Below are 15,753 nucleotides of genomic sequence, written 5' to 3'. Positions count from 1 at the left end.
CTGGCCCCCTTCTAATGGTGAGTTCCTTTCAGAGCCTCCACTTTGGGAAAAGGCCCAGGTCAGCCAAACTTTAATCTCTTCTTGACTATTTCTGATTTTCCATGCTTTGACACTGTGCTCCTGAATGAAGCACAATGGAAAGGTACCTTTCTCTCTAACCTCTCACCCCTGCTTTTTCTAGCTCCCTCAATATGCTGTATTCACCTATTAGAATGAAAGTTTCTTGAAAGTGTGGTCTGTTTTGCTTTTTGCTTGTATGTGTATTTCTAGCACTTAGCACAGGGCCTGGCATATATAGTAAGCGCTTAATAAATGTTTGTTGCATTGTGCTCCATGATTGCTGGAGTAAATGTGGGAGAGAGGGGTTCCTCTGTGTTCTTTTTTCCCCCCCACAATGCTATCTTAGCCAGAATTCTGTCAATCCTTATTTTTAACTTGGGCTCTTTACCTGATTCTACCTTTAGTTAAAATAAATGCATCCTTGTGAAATAAGGAAAATTTAAGAATATCGTACACTTTAAAATAGAAAACTAGGTCAGTTTTGAATTCTCAAATCTTAGAAAAAGAATATTTGGATCTGACAGTTGTTTTTTTCCTATGTATATCCTCATCATACATACTACAGGCCCAGAAAGCTAGTTCAGGAATATTAGTGAGCAAGGTAGAGCCAGTTTGGTGTAGCAGAAAGGAATTCTGGAAAGAGATCTGGGTTTTAGTCCTCACTCATTGACCTTGGGGAAATCATTTTGCTTCTTTGGGCCTCAATTTTCACATATGTAAAATTAGGAGGATGGGAAAAGTAATTTCTAAGGTTCCTTGGGGCTCTAATACTCTGATTTAGTGATTTGATTTTTAACCATCTTTTAAGGTTACTATAGCCAATATTGTCATTTTAAACTGTTTGATGTGAAAGCAAGTTTTGTATTCTTGAAGGTTCCTTTTAATTTTCATATTTTGTTGTTCCTTTAGGTTCTTTTTCATAACAATTCACATTTATGTTGTAATCTACAGTTTGCAAAATGCTTTCCTCAAAATATCCCCGTGAGGTAGGTTGTGCAAGTATTATCCACATTTTACAAATAAGGAAACTGAGATTCTAAGTGATTAAAAGACTTGTCCTTGATTGCTTGCCTGAGGCAAGTTTGACACTACCCATACTATGCTTTGCTGCTCCTTATACATCTGGTGTGATCAGAACAGGCTAATAAAGACATATTAAGTCTGATCTATAATTCCAAATACTTTAAAGGTGTACATATGACTGCTAGGACTGGAATTGGGTCTTCTTATCTCATCCAGCCTGGAAGTGTAGTGGCCACTCAGAGATTAAAGACATTTATACATGAGTTTTTATGGATGCCTTTTGGTTTTTGTACCCAGCATTCCCAGATATATGCTATTATAGAATGTTCCTTTAAAAAAATGAAAAACAGTGACATTGGACAGAATGTGATATTTTCTCCCCTTTACATTAAAAAATTATAATTTCCTTATAGTAACCCTGTGAACAATATTCTTGTTTTATACTTAAAGAAACTGATTATATATGTATATATGTATATATGTATATATATATATATATAAAAAAATATAAAGAGCTAGAGACTTGACAAACAGGATCATATAGTATACTGTGAAGCCCCCTAACACAAAGATCAGAACATTGTCATTACCTCTCTTAAGATATGTAGCAAACTTTTTATTACACTTATTTCCTTAATTATATTGTAAAATTCTTAAAGGCAGAGATGAAAATTAAAAGGAACCTTCAAGAATACAAAATTTGCTTTTGCATCAAGTAGTTTAAAATGGTGATATTAACTCTAGTAATCTTAAAAGATAGTGAAAGTAGAATCACTAAATATAAATATAACACTATCTTACATAGCTTTATATTCTCCTCAGTACTTAGCATGGTTAATACTTGTTGGATTGATCTTTATCCTAATTCTAATGCTAGTTGACTTCCCAAGGATTTATAGAATCACAGGAGTTGCCTAGTCTAATTTATACCTGAGCCAGAATTCTCTCTATAATCAGGGGTTCTCAATCTGAGGTCTGTGAACTTGTTATTTAAAAAAAAGTATTGATAGACAGTTAAACTTAAGTGGGTTTCTTGGTAATTCTATGTATTTTATGCATTTAAAATGTTATGATGAGAATGGGTCTATATAGGCTTCATGAGACTGTCAAAAGAGATCCATGATACTGTTGTTTTTATAATGAATATAGACTGATATTATAAGAAGAAATAATATTTTAATTAAGGCCATGTTGGTAAAATAAAGAATGACCACGCGCCTGTTACTAAGATCTATTTCAAAGTTCCCGCCATACCTTCTCCCCATAGACCACAGGCCTGGCTCCTTCTGTACCCCAGAGGGAGCGAGCATGTACCAAAAGAGCTCAGGTACCAAAAGAGGCCGCCTCCAATGATCTCAGGAGTCTTATATCATTCTCTTACATAATCACACTTCCTGTCTACCTCCATTACAAGAGGAATCATGGGAAATGTAGTTTCCTAGTCCCCTAAATGTCCACAGGAAGTTTTTCGTATATCTAAATATTTAAAACTCAAATGAGCCCCAAATAACTCTCAATGGAACCCCCAAAATTCCAAATAACACAATATACAAAAAGGGTTCAGAACTCTGGTTCTATATCATCAATAAAAAAAGATTATCCAACCTTTGGAGATCTCCAGTGGTAGTGGCTGGAAGTAAGACCTAGTGCCTCCTGAATATCCTATTCCACTTTAGGATAGTGCTAATTTATTGTGAAAATTTCCCTTCAAAACAAGCCCAAATTTGCCTTTTTTTAATTTCTATACATTGCTGATAGTTTTGCTTTCTGTTGGAAGCAGCACAAGTCTCATCTTGCTTCCATGTTAGAGCTTTGATGATAGCTATCTTGTTTCTCTCATGACTTCTTTTCTCTAGCAAAACATTCTAAGGTTATTCATGACCATTTACAAATTCAGCTGAGCTCTTACTGAAGCAAGGTCACCATTCTATTTTTTTCCTAATTGACACATTACCTTATTCTCCATAGTGACTATTCTAAGCCCTCTTGTCTCTCCTCAAACATACCATGGTACCTCCTACTCATACTCTATTTGTTGGGAACCTCTTTTCATTCAAGTAACGGAGGCCATCTGCTGAAAACTTCCTTTCTGCCCTCAACATCTCATATCTTGCCTCACTGTCTCCTCATTCCCCACTATCTCAGGAGAGGTGGTCCACTTTGTCATAATGGCAAAGCCTTCTACTTGATCTTATCCTTTCCCCCTTTTTAGCAGATTATTCCTACTCTATCCTTAATCTTTAATCTCTATCTTTTGGCTCCATTCTGCTGCCTACAAACACATCCATGCCACCCCTATCCACCATTCTAGGCAAGTCACTTCACCTATTTGTACTCATCTTTTGACGCTTGGCTTCTGAAACTGTCTTTCAAAATCTAATTGTGTTGATTATAGACATAATCCTATTTTTACATTAGATTATTTGGATTTTTACTCACAGGTGGAATTATTTCTCCTTGTCTAAGATTTCTATTCTTGATCCCTTCCCATCCCTCCTAGGTTGACTGCCCCAGTAGAACTTTAGGCTACAGAATCTTCCTAATCTTTTCTTTTTCTGAAACACTTTAAAGCTGCTCTCTCCAAATTTATGATTCAAGTCAGACTATGCCTAGCTTTCTTTTCATTATCAATTACAAACTCTAAGATGGAATAATCACTTCCCACTAGGTTCTCAGCATTTTCACTCAAGCAATCAGTTCTTCTCCTGGGTGAGGATCATTTCAGAGTAGACTTTCTCCTTATTGATTCCTTTATCTTTTGAAGAATGAAATGATCATTGAGGCAGGTCAGGAGATTATTAGTTACTCTGCTTTTGACATAGAGAGAGCTCTAGTGACTATATAATGTGAGTTACTCATTACTTCTGTATAATGACTCTGTCAGGCTCATGACCTGTTTCTTAAATTTTTTCTTTCCTTTGTCTAGATAATCTTCAATGACAACTGATAGCTCCATTGATCTTTACCCAAATACTCTCCATAATGCTTTCCTACCTCCAATTTCTAGTCTCATGATTTATGATTTTTAGACTTACGATTTACATGAGTAAATCTTATTTATTTACACAACCCTATTCTGTCACTCCCTCCTTTATATATTCTTTTTTCTTCTTAACTATTAAATCCTTTCAGAGTTATATTTCAATTATGGGTTTTATTCTACTAAATCTCAATGATACCTAGTCCAGTTTGCCTTTTGGCACTAGGATCACCAATTCATCTTACTTTGTAACCCTATTTTGTGCATTTGTGCAGAGGCATCCAAGGACATTGGCTCTATTGGCTCTTTTCATGAAGCATTCTCTACTGCTATGGGTGAGTGAATAAGCATTATATAGTACTTACTATCTGCTAGACCAGTGATGGGCAAACTTTTTAAAGAGGAGGCCAAAGGAAAGGAAATGCTCATTGTCAGTCTGTTTCTAAGGCAACTCTTTTGAAGTTTCATTGTATTGTATCCTAACCATTGTATTCTTCAGATTAGGAATAATGTCCTGCCATAGGATAGAACATTTCAGGGGGCCGCATTTGGCCCGCAGGCTGTAGTTTGCCTATCACTGTGCTAGACATTTTACAAATACTGTCTCATTTGATCCTCACAATAACCCTGGGTAGGTGGGTGCTGTTAGTATTATTGTTAAATGACCTGCCCAGGGTTACCCCATTAGTAAGTGTCTGAGACTGGTTTTGAATTTAGGTCTTTATGATTCCAAATTCTCTGCTCTATTTACTGCATCACTTTGTAATCTACATCATAAATTGTCGTTAGTTTTATATTAGCATGTAGAACTAAAGTTTCAGTTGTGTTCTAAAATATTAAGAAATTATATTGTGATAGCATTGTAGGCTGGAGTCCTAGGTCTCATTTAAATCAAAGACCTAATCAATCTTTCTTGAAGAGAAGATTTAATCACTCTCTCAGGAAAGGAGCTTAAATCTCTGAAATCTGAAATATCTTTTTTTATTTAATTTGATTAAAGAAGGTATTTCTTTGTTCACCTTATGATCAGGTTGAAAGGGCTATCTTTAGAGAAGGGATTGTTGAGATCTATGGATAAATTTCAGGGGGTAGGACTGTGAACCTGGATGGGAAAAATTACATTTTTATTTCATTAATTTCTAACTGAAATTGAGAATGTCCTTTAATTATTTAAAGAAGTATTCTTCTGAGAGAGGGATTGATTTATCGGACTGTGCCAAAAGGGTCCAAGACACACAAAAAGGGTTAAGAACTTCTGCTTTAGAAATAGCAGTTACAGAGGGGGTAATGCGCATCAGAAAGATGTTTTCTCCAAGAAGAAGCATTACTTTTGTTCTGTTTAAGTATATCAAAAATCCCAAACTTAAATTACATATCTTTGTTTTACTTAGCTGCAGAATTTTGTTTTTTGTTTCATAATTACTATAAAAAGAAACTGGAAACTGCTTGGGTCAGACAGCATTCTGATTAGCAGCATAAAATCTCCTAGCCTGACTCTTTCTCCAAGGAGAGATGCCTGTGTAAATACAGAGGATGGAATATTTTCTTCCATGATTTCTATGGTATTTTGTTTGGTGGCTTTATATGGGCAATTTTCTCCCTTCCTTGTCTTTCCCACTTAAAGGGCATTTGCTTTGTAGGACATTCTTACTAGTCCCTGCTTGGTACCCCATGCTAGTTAGGAACTAGTTGTCCCAATTGATATTTTAAGTTGCAAATTTTCTTCCTCAGATACATCTACTTAATTGTTTCTTACTCAAATCTGCTTTTCTCTTGGAAAGTTCTTGTTTGTAATGGACATTGATGAGGAAAAGACCACTTCTTCCCAAATTCTTCAATTTCTTGGGCAAAACTTTGTAGTTCTTTGCATTGCTTTCTAGGTTCCCTCTGGCAGCATCACATGTGCCTAAATAAATCACCAGAAGTGGGTGGCAGTCATCAGGCTTGACAAGTCTTGGGAGGTTCTCCATCTTTTATACATGTTGCAGCTAGGTGGTACAGTGAATAATATGTTACATGTGGAGTCAGGAAGACCTGAAAGCAAATCTGGCCTGTAACACTTACTAGCTTTGTAATCCTGACGTAACCTTTCTGCTTTAGTTTCCTTATCAATAAAATGGATTGCAAATAACTGTATTCTCTTTCTAGGCTTGAGACAACTTCACAGGCATAAAAAGGGGTGGGTCATCTGAAAATTATTTGAGGGTTTTATTAGATCATGGTCTTAATATTCTTGATGATTCAATAAAAACACTGCATTTTCAGGTGAACAACAAGATGGCAGATCAGACATTCTGTCTGAGCCTCATGGTCTCTCAAACCTGTCCAGAATAGCAATTATGCGCCAAAGATAAAGTAACTTCAGGTGTTCCTGTGGCCTAGGATCCATAAGAAGGTAAAACAAACCCCAAAGTAAACAAACAAACAAAAAACCAACCTCAAAGTCAGGATCTCCCAGTCATGGATTCTGTGTTCAGTCAGTATCCCTCCTCCACCTCTTATTCTACTGGGAGCAAAGCAGCACTAGCAGTAGACCCAAAGACACAATACGAGCTCACAGCAAAACCTACCCTACACTCAGTCCTGCCTACCTCTTTTCAGTGCTGTGGAGACCTTGGCTCCAGGCTGTGGCAGTTTGCTTGGGTCTCAACAGCCAGTGTGGCCATAGCCATTGAGAAGCAAAAGCCAGCTGGATCTGCAACCTGAAAGCACCAGTGCTGCAAAATTCTCAGAAGAGGCTCTGAAAGGCTGATGCAAAGCTAGAGAACTGAAGAACAGAGGGAGTGGGATAGGCTATCAGGTCAGGGCACTATGTGTGAGGGGGCTGTGCAGCATTTCACCAAGCTTAAAAAAAGAATGTAGCACCCAGCTGGGGTCAATTTTGACCCCCTAAAGTTGGGGTAAAGACTTAGGCTTTGAATTCTGAATCGCACAGTGTTGGAAGAGGCTAAGATGCTTTAAGATCCACTGCCCAAGGAAACCACAATGAAAGCAGAGGGAGTAAGGAAGTGAGTTAACAAGCAAATTAAAGGGGAATAAAGATCTCAGGAAGAAGAAAACTCAAAGTCCTTGAACATCAGGAGATAAATCAACAGGAAAAACAGTAACAATGGAAGGAAATATGGCCTTAGATCTAAATGAGTCCAGGCATCTATGAATAAAAACTACAAAATTAAGGAAAATGATCCAAAATTTGATGGGATAGAGTAGTACATTGTGCAAGTTGAGAATATGGAACTACAACATGCTATTTCTGAGTAGTTTAAAAGAGAAATAAGAATTATGACAGCACAATTTATGTTTTACACAGTAAAAATAATGAACTGAATAGAAAAACTTGAATTTACTGTGAAATTAATATAAAAATATGGCCTCTTACTGGCACATGCGTATTAAGGTAGGATGCCATAGATTGCCAACGTGGCAGAAATCTAGTCCCTGACTTCTGGAAAGGAGCTGGCAGAAGCCCTTGTGTGCCTGGTGATGTGCCTGGAGGTTGAGACTCATGACCCACACTGTTCAATTAGAGAGTCCAATAGGAGTAATGCCATTGACCTCATCCTGAGTGAGGATGCTCTTCACTCTGCTCTGCAGTATCTGATCTTATCTTCCCATATGGCCTCTTGTAAAATGGGCCAGGGTAGGCTGGGAATCTGGGAAGGAAGAAATGCAGTGAGGCTGGGACATTTTGCTAGTTAGGGAGTCCTGGTGACATTTTCCTCTCTTTTTCTCTCTCACTTTTACTAATAAATACTTATAATTCAGTATATAGTCTCCAAGACTAATTTTAACACTATAATGGCAAATCTCACCAAAGAAACGAAAGACAGGATTGAGAATTGCAGATACACAGAAAGGACAAACTAGAAGAAGAAAAGTTAAAAACAGTAATACTAAAAGAAAACATGCCCACTATGTGACCAAAACATATTACTCTTGGAGACAAGATGTGTAGAGATAATCCAAGAATTATAGGTCTCCCAGAAGGATATGATGGGATAGAGAGCGTTAACATCAGAATAAAGGAAATAGTAGAAGAGAACTGCTCAGAACTTCTGAACATAGAAAATGAAATTCTAGTGGAAAGAATTCACAGATGGCCTCTAGGAAAAAAAGAAAAAAAAAAAAGCAAGAAAACCAAGGCTGCAAATTAAGACACATAGTGGTTAAATTTAACTATTTAATTCAGAAACAAGAAGTTCTACAAGGCACCAGGAGAAAGACCTTCAAATACATTAGAATAATGTAAAACTATTCTGCATTCACTAAAAAAAAGAGGAGAAGGAGGTGTAATAATATGTTCCAAAGAGCAATGAAGCTCAGGAGCCCAGGGCGACTTATCCTGCAAATCTGAGCTTAACCAAATGGGACAAAAGATCCATGTTAAATAATAAAGAAAAATTTGAAACATTTCAGAAAGAAAAGTGGAACTGAAGAGATTATTTGCTTCTCAAACACTCACAACAACAGAAATGGAGGAAGAAAGAAAAAATGTAATAGGTAAGAACAGCACAGATTAACAACAGAAAGACCAGTAAGAGACTTCCCTCTATATGTACATACAGAGGTAGTGGTGAAGACAGAAATCTGGCAGAGGTAACAATGAAGAGATGGATGGGAAAATTATGGGTAAAACCTGGTGATACCCTTCCTTCTTTTGTGGGACTATCTTATAACATAGGAGAGTACCCAGTGGTTTCACCTCACATTCTATAAATTTACAAAAAAGACAAAAAATGGCAACGGTCAATTTTAGAGAGATTGTGTAATGATAGGTACACTTATACATTGTTGGTGTAACTATGACATGTAACAACCATTTTGAAAAGCCTTTGGAATTACAGAAATAAAATGACTAATATATATACCTTTTGAACCAGAGATTCTATTAGTAGGTTTGTATTCTAAGGAAGCTATCAATAAGTAGAAAATCCTCATATACCCCAAAATATTTATAGCAGCACTTTTTGTGATAGCTAAGAGTTGGAAACAAAGTAGATGACCATCAATTGAGGAATGGCCGAACAAATTTTGGTACATGAATATAATAGAATATTAATGTGCTGTAAGAAATGATGTGTGTGATGAATACTGAGATACATGGAAAAATCTACTTGAACAGATACAGAGTGAAGTAAGCAAAGCCAAGAAAACACCATATATAATAACTACAACAATGTAAATGAAAAGAACAACAACACAGCAATAAATAAAAAGTAAATGCAAATACATTAAAAATGTCAAGCAGAACTCAAATGAAGAGACCAGAACCTACCCCTCTGTGGAGGTGGGAGGTCCATGAGTGCTATACATTGTACACGTTTCTGGATGTTTTCAATGTACTGATTGTTGTGCTGACATTTTTGCCTTTCTAAAAAAAAACAAACCCAAACCTATTTGTTACATGGGATGGCTATCTGAGAAGGAGGAGAGATACTTGGGATAACTATGATGATATAGGAAACAAAAATCAATAAAAACTTATTTGAAAAGCAAACCACTGTACTCTATTCAGGTCAGTGTATAATTTGTATCGCTTTCCTCTCTTGCTGGAAATGAGAACCTCAGTCTGTTATTCTTGCCAGTAACTCTTCCTCTGTAAAACTACTGTGATTAACTGTTTATATATGTGGGTGGATCTTCAAATGAGAAACCCTCTCTTTGCTATCTACCTCATGTTTCTTTACCCGCTTCCTACCCAGCTACCTCTAAGTTCCTTGTGCATTATAAAAAAAAAAAAAAAAAAAAAAAAAGAATCCTTGTAATAATACTATATATTGGTTCTAGGGCAGAAGAATGGTAAAGGCTATGCAATGGAGCTTATGTGATTTGTTCAGGGTCACACAGTTAGAAAGTGTCTGAGGCCAAATTAAACCCAGGACCTCCTGTCTCTAAGCCTGGATCTAAATCCACTCAGCCACCTAGTTGCACCCCTGCTCTTCCCTGTCATACAAATTTCCTTCTCTCCTGAATAGCTCTTTTGAGCATTTGTCTTCTTTGTTGTCTCTCCCCAGGAGTCTCTTTATTTTCAGGCCTTTACTTGAATCCTTCTCCTTCAGTTTTGGTCATTTTCTTTCTTCTTCTTCTATCACTTTTTAAATCCACTCCCCTAACCCCCACAATCAAATTTCCTCTCCCTAAATTCAATCTATGGTCATCTTCACAACTCTAAACTGTCAATCACCTCCATAATGCTTCCTCCTTCTCTTCCTTCTCCCATGTAACATTTTCCCACTACTAGAAGTAGTGTTGCCATGGTCTCCCCCAAATCCTTTGTTGATACTGATATATATTAGATATGAAGCTGATATAAATTAGTCAAGAAGCTTTTAGAAAGCACCTACTATGTACCAGGGTATTCAAATGTGAAGGTGAGGTAGTCCTGGCTCTCAGAGAGTTTACAGTCTGCTGTGTCATCAGGATAGATTTGGATTCTGTTCCAAAGTGGCCTTTCAACTTCCATATTTTGTAGACATTTTCCAAAGAGTAGGATCTCTTTCCTGAAGAAAGATGGAAGGAGCTGTATCTCCTCACAGTGACCACTCTACAAGGGAGGACACTTGACTAGTATCCAGTGACTCTTTGCCCTTATGTTTCTTCTCAACAAGCTGCAGTTATAACTTCTACTCCCTGATTTGGGAGAACAAGGGCGAGTATTGCTTCAGCATCAGGAGCATCAGTGTTGCCAGCTGCCTGTGTGGCAGCTACTCTATGCCTTGTCAACAATCTCTCTAGTCATTGAAATGGATGTAACATAACTTAAAAAAGGAATGTGACAAGAAGTATGCAGGCAAGAGGAAAACACTTTTTTTACTTCTCCCAAAAGTCCCTGGCCTATGTTCACTGACAAATTGCTTATAAATCATAGATTATGTTTATTATATTGCAGATGACTCTTCGTATGTAGACTTCTATTGTGGGTTGAATTTTCATGTCAGGGGTTACTACTGTATATTTCACACTACAGATTTGTGAAGGGACAGAATGAGGGCATGAATTCCCTGTCATTATGAGAGAACATAGAGAAGGATTAGAAAACAGACACATCTGTCAAGTCTTCCAAACTGAGCTGGGACATCTGTAGTTATTGCCACTATTTCCTTCCAGCACAACTCAAAAAAAAAAAAAAAAAAGGATGCAAAAATAGAAATGGTGCACTCAACTATTAGCATTTGAGACAAAATTGAATATAGCAACCTTCAGAATTACTGACGTAGAAGAGGAAATGATTTTCATAGGGCAGATATCTCAAATGGACATTGTGCCAGTTAACTAAAGATATTTCCATCATCCAGATCATCAATCATTCCTTCACTAGGAAAGTAGAAAGCATGTATAAGAGAGAAGATTAAAAAACCAAAATAGATCAACTAATGGTTCTAGCAGAGATAAAAGCTGCCTTCCCTGGAATTCCTCACTTAACCATGTAAATTATCCAGTCCATATTAGAGTTACAAAAAGGTAGATTGGTTAAATGAAGATAGCTAGGTGGCACAATGGATAGAATGCCAGGAAGACTCACTTCCTGAGTACAAATCTGGCCTGAGACACTTACCAGCTGTGTGACCCTGGGCAAATAGTAATCATATTTGCCTCAGTCTCCACATCTGTAAAATGAGCTGGAGAAGGAAATGGCAAACCCCTCCAGAATCTTTGAGAAGAAAATCCCACATACAAAATTGGAACACTAATGCATTGCTGGTGGAGCTGTGAATTGATTCAACCATTCTGGAAGGCAATCTGGAATTGTGCTCAAAGGGCTTTAAAAGAATGCAAATTTGATCCAGCAATATCACTACTTGGTTTGTATCCCAAAGAGATTAAAAAAAATGGGAAAGGTTCTGTTTGTACAAAAATATTTATAGCTATGCTCTTTGTGGTAGCAAAAAATTGGAAAATGAGAGGGTCTCCCTCAGTTGGGGAATGACTGAACAAATTGTGGTATATGATGGTGATGGAACAATCATGGAATGACTGTGCTATAAGGAATGATGAACTGAAGGATTTCTTTGTGAACTGGAAAGATCTCAATGAACTGATGTGGAGTGAAATGAGCAGAAACAGGAGAACATTGTACACTGAAAGTGAAACATTGTGGGATGATCAAATGTGATTGACTTTGCTACTAGCATCCAGGGCAACTCTGTGGGACTTATGAGAAAGAATGCTATTATATGGGTACATGATTTGGGGTTTTGGTTTTAAAAGATTACTCTATTACAAAAATGAATAATATGGAAATAGGATTTGAATGATAATATATGTATAACCCAGTGAAATTGCCTGTCAACTCTGGGAGTGGAGAGGGAAGAAAGGAGGGAAATAAGAAGAATCAAGTAACCATGGAAAAAAATTAAAAAGTAAATGTAAAAAAAGGAAAAAAAATGCTTTATTATAAGAGTATCTATCAATGAATATATTTGCTACAGTGTCATAGGTTAAGCACTGGTGATAATGAAATGACTTCTGGACAAATCACAACTTGATAATGATGATAGACTAGGTTCTTATTTGAATATGCAGTTGCTGGTGCTATATCTTAATTATAATAATTTAACACAATAGCACAGTGGTGCAGAACTTCACTTGGCATCTCAGGTGAACACTAACTGGATGAGGCTAGGCATAGGACAGGAGAAGGTATGTATGTTAATTCTTTATACATCAATAGTTCAATAAATAGTTTTTGGCAATTTTGGAGAGTGGGGTGCTATCAAGCCTTGTATAAGAAATAGTCCCATGACAGCTAGGTGGCTCAGTGGATAGAAAGACAGTCCTAGAGACAGGAGGTCCTGGATTCAAATTTGCTCTCAGATACTTCTTAGCTGTGTGACCTTGAGCAAATCACTTAAACCCTACTGCCTAACCTTTACCATCTTCTGCCTTAGAATCAATACTTAGTTTCAATTCTAACGTGGAAGATAGGGGTTAAAAAAAAATCCTAACAACTCCCTGCCCTCTAGGACTTATATTTTAATAGCAGAGACAACATAGATAACTACAATACACTGTATCATATGATTAGTGTTGCATGAATGAAGCAAATAATAATTGCTGTGGCAGTTCAGAGGGGGGAAGAGTACTTTTGGTTGATAAAAATAGCATTTGACCAGCCCTAGAGAAATGGGTTTGATTTTAATTGATGGAGATGGGGATTTTAGGCAAAAAAGAAGATATGATTAAAGATGTCTTTTTATAAAGATTATAAATAAAATATATATATATATAAATAAAACTTCTATAAATGTGAGATATTTTTGAAATAAGGAGTGACTGGGCTAAAACAGTGTTTTCAAAAGATTAACCTGGCTGGTGTACAAAGGATGGATTGGAGAAAGGAAAATATTAGAGGTATAAAGACCAATTAATTTATTAGCACAAATCTCTTAGCTAATTCAGTCACTTGAGGGGAAGGCCAGGGTCTCTTTAATGACTCTCAGGGGTAGGTATATAGTTTCAGTAAAATATACATTTCTTAAGTAGGCATTTGGTGGCAGATGTGGCGATACATATTTTGTGTGCAGCCATTCTAGCGAACACCCAGTTCGACATGTTTGCCAAGGATGTGGTGAGCTTTTCATTCACAGGGTGTCTACAAGCAGAGGTTTCTGATGGCTTGCTGGGGACAGGCGAGGGAATATTTATGCTTCAGGGAGTGGTTGGAGTACACGAACCCGAAGGTCCTCTAATGCTAAGATTCTATGAAGAACACTGCCCTACATGTACTATAGATACTCCGTCACATTTATTGACCATGACCATAAAGTGGTAAAATTAGGAAGGAGAGAAAGGGAGGCTGCCAACTGTCTATACTAGACACAAACATATCTGTAGTATCCTCCATATCTTTAATCAGTTAGCAAGCATTTATTAAGCATTTACTATATACTGGACACCATGCTAAATGCTGAAGATATAAAGAAAGGAGAAAACATGATCTCTGGCATCAAAGAGCTCACTTTCTAATGGGGGAGACAACATGCCAACAACTGTTTACATATACAATAAACACAGGTGTTCATGGGAGGTAATCTCCAGAGGGAAGGCTCTGGGTGGGAGAGAAAAAGAGGTGAAGCAGAGAGTGGAGAGGACTTCGGAAATAGGCGAGATTTGAGCTGAGTCTTGAAGGAAGCCTGGAGGTAGAGGTGAGGATGGAGAGGCTCCCATAGTTGAGGGACATAGAGTCAGGAAATAGGGCATTGTTTGAAGATAAAGGAGAAGGGAAAAAGAATGGGGAGGAGAAAGAATAACATTTGGAGTTTTCAAAAATTCCTTTATACAAGCTAGAACTATTACTGCAGAGAATAGGCTCTGGTTTGGTGTTAGGGTTGAATAAAAGGTCGAGTGGCTGTTAAGCATAATAACTGCTTGCTGAAATACCAGTGGAGATAAGGAAGGAGAACAAGTAGCCCCAGTTGCCCAGGACTGGTTTCAAAGGCAGGCCAACATCCTAAGCATTCTCTTACTTTCCATTCCCTCAGGGCAGGCTGATGATAAAACAATCATGCTTTATGCTTGTAAGAACCAAAGTCAGAGAGAAGGAATATGGCTTGTTTGGCCATGGAGGGAATAGAAGGCATTTCTGAAGGCAATAAACTGTAGGTAAATTAGAGGGAATCTACCCTGAGACTAAAAAATTTGAAAATACTCACTGAAGAAACTGGGTACAAATACTGTTACATTTCCTTAAAGGATTTCCTCAAACTGCTGGCTTTTTCTAAGTCACTAGTATTTCTCAGCTGAGAAAATGGGGTTTTATAGGCTTTGTCAGAGGGAGAACTCCTCTGATCACTTTCTTCTATTACAGGCTGAAGATATTAATTATTTGTAACTTTATCTTTACAATGTTTGACAGATTTTTAGATAGACTTGTTTTTTTTGTATTAGCATTACAGTGAGAGGTTTTATTTTGTTTTTTAACTGCATTTTTTATTTTCTTGTTATATTCTTTTATATTCTGTATGTTGTGTTTTACTATTGTTATTGAAAATTTTGTATTTTGTTTTGCTTTATGTAATTGCCTATTGTGATTTCCTTTTTCCCTAATTTGTATCCTTAGTGTAAGGTAGATGATAGAGATAGAGTAGATAGATAAGTTTAAGGTAAGAACTGTTGGTTTTATTCTTAGGTAAGTAGGAAAGAATGGGTTTAGAATAAGGGGGGGATTTATAGTGATGCACATATGACAAATCTATAGATTTGCTCACACGCTGAGAGGGCAGAATTTAGGAATAGAGGGCTAAGGGATAAAGGAAAATGCAGAAGTTGTCTCTAAAAGGGAGAGGAGAATTTAGCCATGAACTCTAAAAAAAGATTCTAGAAGGAGAAGGCATTGCAGAGGAAGGTTTCTGGGAGTTAACTGAGTTAACTGTCACTACACAACTGTCCTGTCTCTGATCTGGAAGGGTGAACAGCTGTTCCATAAGCTCCTTTAACCTGAAGAGTTTTGAGGAAAAACTTGGAGGGTTTGGGATTGGAAGATACCTAGTTGGAGATCTGGGTTTCCCTGCAGTGCTGTGAACAATTTGGCTATAGTTTTATGTTCCTACAACTGGGAGATATCTGAGCAATGAAAGTCATTTAATACCTCATTGTGGCCTGGAGGTAGCCAACGAGTCTTCAAAGGCTAGCTACTATCTCTGGGAGTATGAGTTAGGGCAGGTTATACCATTCTAGAAAGATTTTTGGCA

General features: G+C 37.1%; 1 protein-coding gene across 1 annotated transcript in view; it reads right to left on the bottom strand.

The window, feature by feature from the left end:
* RBKS (ribokinase) overlaps window positions 1–15,753 on the bottom strand; it is a 97,231-nt gene that overhangs the window by 20,930 nt on the left and 60,548 nt on the right. The window lies entirely within an intron of this gene.

Source organism: Gracilinanus agilis, chromosome 2 (genome assembly GCF_016433145.1).
Source record: "Gracilinanus agilis isolate LMUSP501 chromosome 2, AgileGrace, whole genome shotgun sequence".
In the NCBI taxonomy this organism is placed as follows: Eukaryota; Metazoa; Chordata; class Mammalia; order Didelphimorphia; family Didelphidae; genus Gracilinanus; species Gracilinanus agilis.
The sequence above is the reverse complement of the archived record's forward strand: the minus strand, read 5'-3'. Positions and strand labels throughout refer to the sequence as shown.